Source organism: Octodon degus, unplaced genomic scaffold (assembly GCF_000260255.1).
Source record: "Octodon degus isolate 3935 unplaced genomic scaffold, OctDeg1.0 scaffold00033, whole genome shotgun sequence".
Classification (NCBI taxonomy): Eukaryota; Metazoa; Chordata; class Mammalia; order Rodentia; family Octodontidae; genus Octodon; species Octodon degus.
In genome coordinates this window covers 13,906,550-13,915,039 of record NW_004524609.1, presented here as the reverse complement: position 1 = coordinate 13,915,039, position 8,490 = coordinate 13,906,550, and the positions used below count along the sequence as shown (strand labels likewise).

The following is an 8,490-nucleotide window of genomic DNA, read 5'->3' as shown; positions in this document are numbered from 1 at the left end:
TCCTCCTCCTCCTCCTCTTCCTCTTCTTCTTCTGCACTGGGGAAGGAACCTAGAGCCTCACACAAGCTAGGCAAATTTTCTAGTACCGAGCTACACCACCACACACCCAGGAAGTTAAAGTGTTCTAGCTTGCCCAGCCTGACTGGGAAGTAGAAGATGCTGGTTTGGAGTAGCCAAGCAGAACAGGAATGAGCCCTGCTCTGCTCTTCTTAGATACCCGTGTGGGTCTGTTCTCTTATATCCTATGAAGGAAAATTCACCTCTTCCTTTACATAGGCTTGTGTGTGTCTTCATTACTTGAAGTCAAGAATTCTGATAAATTCTGTATCATGATTACGTTTTTCCAAATACTAGAGCTGAGTTTTAGAGGTGACATAATCTGCCTGTGCTCACGCAGCTATGGTGATGGGTCTCAGTGAGAAGCTGAGTGTCATTTTCTCCCACACTGCTCCTCCCTGCACTCCTCTTCCCACCTCTGGGAATAGTGATTTCTTCATCTGATCCCTGACATACATCTCAGGACTCCCACAAAAGCCCCAATTTCAACCATAGTCCACTGCACCTGTGAGTTGCTGGAATTTCCCAGAACTTTGTCTTGAACGGGTTCAGAAATGCAGTCCCCACTACTGCACTGTCACTGAGCCCCTTCCCCCACTGTCTCATTAAGATAAAGTGAAGGCTGTAGAGGCACAGCGAAGGGTGAAGAAGATACAAGGAGCAGGAGAGAGACGTGTAGGCACAGGACAGCCATGAAAGATGGAGGAAAGCTGGGTTAAGAAAGGAAGAATGTGAGACACACACTGAGAAATGCTATGGAGACAGCACAAGCTGATGCCTTCCTCGAAGCCAGATCTGGTCATGGGAATTCTCTCAGCTCAGCTCCTTCCCAGCTTCCCAGCAACTCAGGAGAAGTCCCAAGTCTCTGGCCTTGTCCAGATAGCCTTGTGTGGCTGGTCCTCTCCACACCCAACTCTCGAGCCCTGAATCTTGCCCACAAGACTCCAGCTCACTGCCCTGGGCTTCTCAGACACACCACTGCACCTGCTGTGCAAGGGACCCTTCCCCCTCCACTCAGCCTCAAGATGGGTCCTGCTGCCTCTTTCTGGGCAGGTCCCTGCCTCCACGTGCAGTCTCCTGATGGTGCATCCAGAGGAGCGCTTATTTATTCAGGACTGGGAGTCTTGAGGCAGGAGCAAGAAAGAGAATCAGCAGGGAGGTAGAAGCAGCAAGGCTAGAGGTTGGCTGCAGTCCCCGGGGCCAGATACCACGGGATGGCAGGGTGTGCATCTCTGACCTGGCTTCCCAGGGAATGACAGGGGAAAGCCTTCCTCCATTGATCCTGGTCCCCATAGGTCCTTTGGCCAAGGTTGCCTCCAAGGACACCAAGCCTTCAGAATTGTGTAGGAGTGAGGCCCTCAGGGGTTCCATTCCAAAGTGACAAGGAACATGGGCAGTCACTATGCAGGCTGACAGGAGGCTACAGGGCTGCTATGTGTAGAACTGGTTGCTGCAGTAAATTATGGAGTAGGGGGTGGGACCAAAGTGGCCCATGGCAGGTGGTAGGTGGTCACCTTGCCTGACCATCCATCTCCAGGTGGTCCCTGTGACTCTTCACTCTCTCAGCACCCCACCGACTTCTCAAACAACACTCAATATGATTTGTGTTTATTTTACATTTATTTAGTTATTTTAAAATCTGCCTTCCCCAGTCCCTTTGTTACTTTAAAAAGGTCACTTGGGAAATGGACTTCAGGGAGAAAGGTGGTTGGGAGACAAGCTAGGGTGCTCTGCGGGAGCCCAGGTGGCAGGGAAAATAAGGGTCATCCGTGGTTGAGGGGGAAGCCAGCGTTAGGATGGTTTTGGAATTGGGCTGGTGGGACTGGCTCATGGAGTAGATGCAGGGAGTGAAGCAGACAGGGGTCCAGGAACATGGGTTGGTTGGGCTGGAGAGACTGGGTGGATGTGGGGTTGGCTTGGCTGCTGGCACCCTGATCAGCTGCTGCCCTCAGGCTGGGCCTGCCATGTCCACAGGACAGCCCCAAATCCTGGCATATGGTGGGGTCTCAACCCATATTTGCTAAATGAATGGACTCAGGCAGGGGAGAGAGGGTGAGCAAGATGGAGTTATGGTTTAAATTACAAAGCTTCCACTAAAGACTCAAGTTTTGTGGGCTCAGTGCTTTGAGGGTGGGGCCTTGTGAGGTGACTGGAATGGGTCGTGAGAGGTGGGGCCCAGGGTGAGGAAGCAGTCCCTGTGAGGAGGGTGGAGTTGAGGATGGACTCCGGAGTCATGAATGTGCCAGGCAAGTGTTCCCTCATGGAGCTTCACCCCTAGTCTACAATGCCCTCATCAATAAACCTGAGTAGAGAAGTTTCACAGCTGGGTGGCAACTTTAAGACATATATTATGTGTCCTTTATTACTGTCTATGTTGAAACAAAGCCTAGTCAGCTGGGTTTCTGAGGGAGTGTGGTGAGGAGATCCCCTTCCTCTTTGTGTTGCTCAGGCATGGTGAACAGAAACTGGCCTATCTGTTCCATCCTGATTAATACAAGGGTGACTGAAAACTTCGGGCATATTTCAATGTGTCCCAGGAAAGATACATTGCTATTAATTACCCTCAAAATACTCCTCCTTGCTCTGACACATCCCACTGTCATTGCTGTGTTTGCAAGCAGTTCTGCAAGTCTTCCTTCATGAGTGTCTTTATGAGATGGGATCAAAAATACAGTGAATGCAGCTGTAAAGTGCCATCCAGCGGAAAGGCAGGCATAGAAAAGCACCACTGGAGGTCCTCTCACTTTATTCCTGGCCCTGGCATCAGGAGACTTATGATTCTTTCCCAATGTCAAAATGACCATATCTGGGATAAGAAAAAGAGAAAAGAAAGAAGGGGGGCCAGGAAGATAGCTCAGTAGAATAAACGCTTGCCTGGCAAGCACAAAGGCCTGAGTTCAATGCCTGGTTCCAAAAAGAGAGAGAGAGAGAGAGAGAGAGAGAGAGAGAGAGAGAGAGGAGGAAAATACGTATATGCACAGAATTCTGTGTGTATACATAGAATGGCTTGGGTAATTGTACTAATGATTTCTACTGGTCTATTGAAAAGAACAGTGAATGCTTAAATGTTTTCTTCTTGTTCAATCTTTTTTGACCAATTTTGCATGCTTACGTCTGGTCATCTGAACAACTAACTTGAAGGCACCAATGTGCATTATAACAACCATTGTTGAATTCCTAGCATCTCGTTTAGTGACATTTTGTATTGTTTCCAATTTTCTGACTTTTTTTTATTGTCTTAAAAAAATGACCATGAGGGCCAGCCAAATAGCTCAGCAGATTAAAACACCTGCTTAGGCAGACGCGTGGACCGGGAGTTCGATCCTCTAGCCTGCCATGCTGGCCGGGGCACGCTGAGACGGCAATTGAGAGTGGGGGTGGTAGTGCACGCCTGTAATCCCAGCACTTGGGAGGCTGTAAACAGGAGGTTCACTAGGAGTCCGATCTATACAGTGAGACCTTGTACACCCTGTAACCCTGTCCTAAGCACACACACACACACACACACACACACACACACACACACAAAGACAATGAAAAGAAAACTTTTTTTTAATTGCTAGCTGAACTTTTTTATTAACTCACAATTATCTTCTGGTTTGTTGAAGCAGTAAGTCAGATGACACTTGCCACAATAATATCTGTCGAGGTGGCTGGCCACTGAAACTCCTGCACCACATTCATCTGAAGGGCGCTCTCAACGAAGACAACTGATTTTGTCATTTTCATCTGCCCTATAGTATTTTAGGTCAGCCAACTTAACCTTCTTTCTCTAGTGCTTATTCTTCTTGGGAGTGGGGTAAGACTTCTTCCTTTTCTTAGCACCACCACGGAGTCTCAACACAAGATGAAGGGTAGACTCCTTTTGAATGTTGTAATCAGACAAGGTCCGTCCATCTTCCAGTTGCTTACCAGCAAAGATCAGCCTCTGCTGATCAGGAGGAAATCCTTCCTTATCCTGGATCTCAGCCTTTACATTCTCTATCGTGTCTGAGGGTTTCAACTCAAGTGTGATAGTCCTCCCTGAAAGAGTTTTCATGAAAATCTGCATGTTGGCAGCGGCTCACACATGGCAGATCGGAGGCGAAAGGAATACACTTTGTATCCATTCAGAACACTGAGCCTGCCACAACAGTGCAGCTACAGAAAGACACTCAGGAAAGAAGATTCCAGAAGGGTTTCAGTGAGTGGCAGGAATAATGGGACGAACAAGCTTGTGGTGAGGGGGAGCATTCTGAGGGGAATTAATGGTGATGTGTCTTTTACTGTAATACAGTTTAAAATTTAAAGATCCATAATATTTTTCTATCCCCAGCTACAGCTACCTCTTCCCTCTTTGCAGAACCAGGGATTGAACTCAGGTCCTTGTGCTTGCCAGGGAAGCGCTTATTCTACTGAGCCATCTCCTGGGCCCCCCTCCTCTCTCTCTGGATGTGAGGTTTCCCAGGCCCAGCCTGAGGGGGCTGTACATAGCTTTTAGGTTTGCTTAGGCTTCAGGAGTCCTGCTGACTTTGCCTTCAGTGTGTATTGCGCTACCCCACTGATGTAGCCCTTGGCCATCGGACTTCCAGGGGAATTGGTAGAGGCACAATACACACAGCCATAACATGCTTGTGTAGTTTAACTTGCCCTTTTGAGCTCTTGGAATCTCCTGTGAGAAGGATGCTCAGATAGATTCTGGCCCAAAGAGAGGACCTAAAGTAGACTGAAACTGAGCCGGCATCCAATGCCACCACCCCTCATCCTGAAGCAGAGCTGACCTGCAGAGTTGTAAACAAGGGGAAACAGTGGATGCTGTTCTAAACTGCTAGCTTTGGGATAGCTAGTTACAAAACATTACTGCCACAGTAGCTGACCTAACTTCATAAGAAAGAGGTTTATTTAGCTCATAATTGTGGAGGGTCAAGCCTCCAAAATGGCCTCATCAGTGTGAGGTCAGGTCTGGTGAGGGTGATCTTGACTACATCATAGCATGATGGGTGAAGAGAGGCGGGGCTCCCAGTCAATTCTGAAGGCACATCCACAGCGATCTAAGACCCACCCACAGTGACCTAAGGCCCTTTCTCTGGCTCCACCTTTTAAAGCTTCCATACCACTAGTAGTAACCTGAGGACCAAGCCCCCAACTCATGAACCCCTGGCAGGGAAAGGAGGAGGAATAACCTTGAGGGCAGGCAGGTGGCAGACCAGCACATCTCTTTGTGCATCCACTCTGTTCCACTCTGCCTGCCTCCGTAGGCAGCCTCCCTGTCCACACGACGGCTTGGCCAGAGCCTGGGAGGCGCTAGCTTCCATGCTCTCCCACAGGAATCCACAGCGTGAGCATCACCTGTGAAACTCATTTGAATAAATACATTTCTACCATTTTGTTTATCACTACTAAATTTGACCAGAGGACCGTGGGGACACAGGTGTCCCGGAATGTCCCAGAGGACCATGGGGGAGAGACAAGGGGAGGCTCACCTGGATCAGAGTTGGCTGGTGGTAGATGACAACTGGCCACAGCAGATGTTCAGAAAAAGAAAAAGGGCTTGTTGCCAGACAAAGGGAAGGAAAGCCTTCTCCCTTAGTAGGGCGTCATGGCCTGCTCGATCCGAGTCACAGCACCAGATGTTAGGTTTTTTGTGGTAGTAGAGACAGGAAAGATAAGAGGCCTTCATTGCAAGCTTGGGGAAGACCACTGTAAAGGGGAGAGGTGGAGCTTCCGAGAACCTGGATGGGGAAACAAAGGCTATATAGGGTCAGGATGGAGGTGTGGCTTAGGCGCAGGCTGCATGACGTAGTAGACAGTGATTGGGCCATGATTGGGCAGGAGGCGGGGACAATGAAACAAGATAGTGTAAGAAGTAGGAAGTTGTAATTCGACCAGGAAGGAGGAAGGCGGAGCATAACACGTGGCTCAGTGGTCTGTGCCGTATTATCTTGTGGCCATGATGGCTTAGCAGAAATTTTTATTAAGGCAGAGAAAATCTATCACTTCTCCTGTCCATTCTCCACCCAGTGGTCAGAATGATATTTTCCAGATATAAATCAGATCACTTCAGTTCTTTGGGTAAAGTCTATCAATAAGGGCCACAAGATAGCTCAGCAGACTAAGCACCCCCATAGGCAAGCTAAGGGACCAGGGCTCAATCCCCAGTACCGCATGCCATGCTGGCCCGGCCCCCGGGGCATACTGAGCTGGCAACTGAGTTCAGGCATGGTGGTGCATGTCTGTAATCCCACCAGTGAGGAGGCAGGAAACAGGAGGATCACTACAAGTCCGAGCAGTGCAGTGAGACCCTGTATCAAATATATAAATTTTAAAAAAGTAAGATCTATCAATGGCCCCAAGTCCAAACTCCGTTACCCAATTTGATGTTTCTCCTGCTGTCTTGTTCAGCTTGAGACAGGGTCTCTCTCTAGCCAGGTTGCCTGGGTTGAACTTGCACTGCTAGGCACAAATGAACTTTCCACCACAACCTCCTGAGCAGTGGACCACAGGTGTGGCCCTTCACGTCCATCTCCTGTCTTGCCGCCGAGCTCACCTTCTTCATCTTCTTCCTCTCCCACTGGGTTCCAGACAATCACTGGTTTCCTGCAGAGCCCAACACATGTGCATCTTTCTTGCCCTTGGGCCTTTGTACCCATAGCTATTGGACCATCAACCATTCCTCAGCAGTTCTTTGTCTTCTTGGAGGTCCCAGCTGATGTGTCGCCTTTTCAGATATGCCTTCACTGGCCATCCCAGGTGTCTTCCCAGTGCTACTTCTGTCCCATCCCCTCACACTCTTGTGACATGCTATGCTTCTTTTATTTATACATTGTCCTGGTTACAGTCTCACCAAAGCTGGATTATCGTCTCTATGAGGCCTGGCTTGTCACTGCTGTTTTACTTGTTTCTCCCTAAAATGTATCTACATAGGTGGCACCTAAAGATACCAAAAAATTAAGTGGACAAAAGAGGGGACCTGGTAGGGACTGGAGCCCAAGGACACTGCTCCTAACCCCTGGGGAAAGTCATATTGGGATTTCCATGGAGGGCTATGGGTCAGGGGCTGGGTCTCTGTGTGAAACGATAGAAAGGTCTGTAGGGTATGTTTGTGAAACCTGGTTCCCTCTGTCACATCACAAGAGAAGATTTGAGGTGGGGGAGTGGAAAGGTGCTAAATAAAGACCAAATCTTATTGTCTCCGGTCTTTGATTACCAGCTGCTTAGCCTGCAGTTACGCAGTCAGTGGTGATGAGCTGTAATTGCAGACGTTTTCCCTGGTTATTTTTTCCCCTGGAAGATAAAGTGATACCTGTAATTTCCCAAAAGATGTGCTCCAGGCTTCCATCTGGAGACAGAGGCTAAGCGCTTCCACCACCCAGGAGGCGTGAGCTTTCCTTCTACTTTCTTGGCAACTAGGTGGGCTGGCTGGGGGTTAGTGGTTCTGCGTCCTGGTCTAAATTCTGCCTCCGGGGCTGGTGAGATGGCTCAGTGGTCTAAAGCACCTACTTAGAACAAGCTAAGCTAAAGCACAGAGACCGCAGTTCAATCCTGCAGCACCACATGCCAGCCAACCCTGCTCCCTGGTGGGCTGAGCTGGCCACACACACACACACACACACACACACACACACACACACACAAATAAATAAAATTAAAAAAAAATAAATTCTGCCTCCAACTGGCTGTATGATCTAGGCCTCAGTTTGCCCATCTAGAAAATGGAGGCTTTGACAGGTGCTAGGGAAGCAAGGTGGAAAGATGGAGAGCACACAGGCTTTGAGAGAGGAGCTCGGAGGAGTTAGGGTCTGAGTACGCAGGGGCCCTGCTGGGTACTTCTTTCTGTTCCTTGGAGAGCAGCTGTTCCTTTCAGCCCCTCTGCCCTGTCTGCTTAGCTCCCAAAGGCCAATCCTGTCCACAGAGGTCCTTCCAACTCTACCTGCTCATTCTTGCTTCCGCTCACTAGAGTTTTTATGTGGGCTGCAGGAATTGCTGTCTGGACATTGGAGCTTGGGTCACCAAGTCTGGGGCCACTGTCCAGTAGTTGGGGGAGGAGGAGGAGGAGGAAGAGGAGGAAGAGGAGGAAGAGGAGGAGGAGAAGAGGAGGAGGAGGAGGATCATCTGGCTTTGCTGTGGGCATGGTCCACTTCATGCTTTGAGCACACAAATGTACAGACTGGTTGACTAATTTACAACAAACAGAAGTGTGTTGGGTCATGAATCTAGAGGCTGGGAATGCAAGAGAGAGGGGCTGGAGTCTGTGAGCACTTCTTGACACATTGTGGGAAGCAAGAGGTGGGAGAGACAGAGAAGGGACTGCTGCCTTGCGGCTTGCAGTCCTGGGCTTGGGTCCCCAGTCTCATGCATGCTAGCCCAGCTCTCTCCCATGAGAGCATCCCTAGCCCAGGTGCACACATCCTTTCCTACAGGACCCATTTCTACCCCAGGATAGCATTCACCCAC

General features: G+C 49.3%; 1 pseudogene; it reads right to left on the bottom strand.

Annotated features, from left to right (window-relative positions):
- Positions 1 to 3,616: 3,616 nt before the first annotated feature.
- LOC101569325 lies at positions 3,617 to 4,108 on the bottom strand (annotated as a pseudogene).
- Positions 4,109 to 8,490: the final 4,382 nt, after the last annotated feature.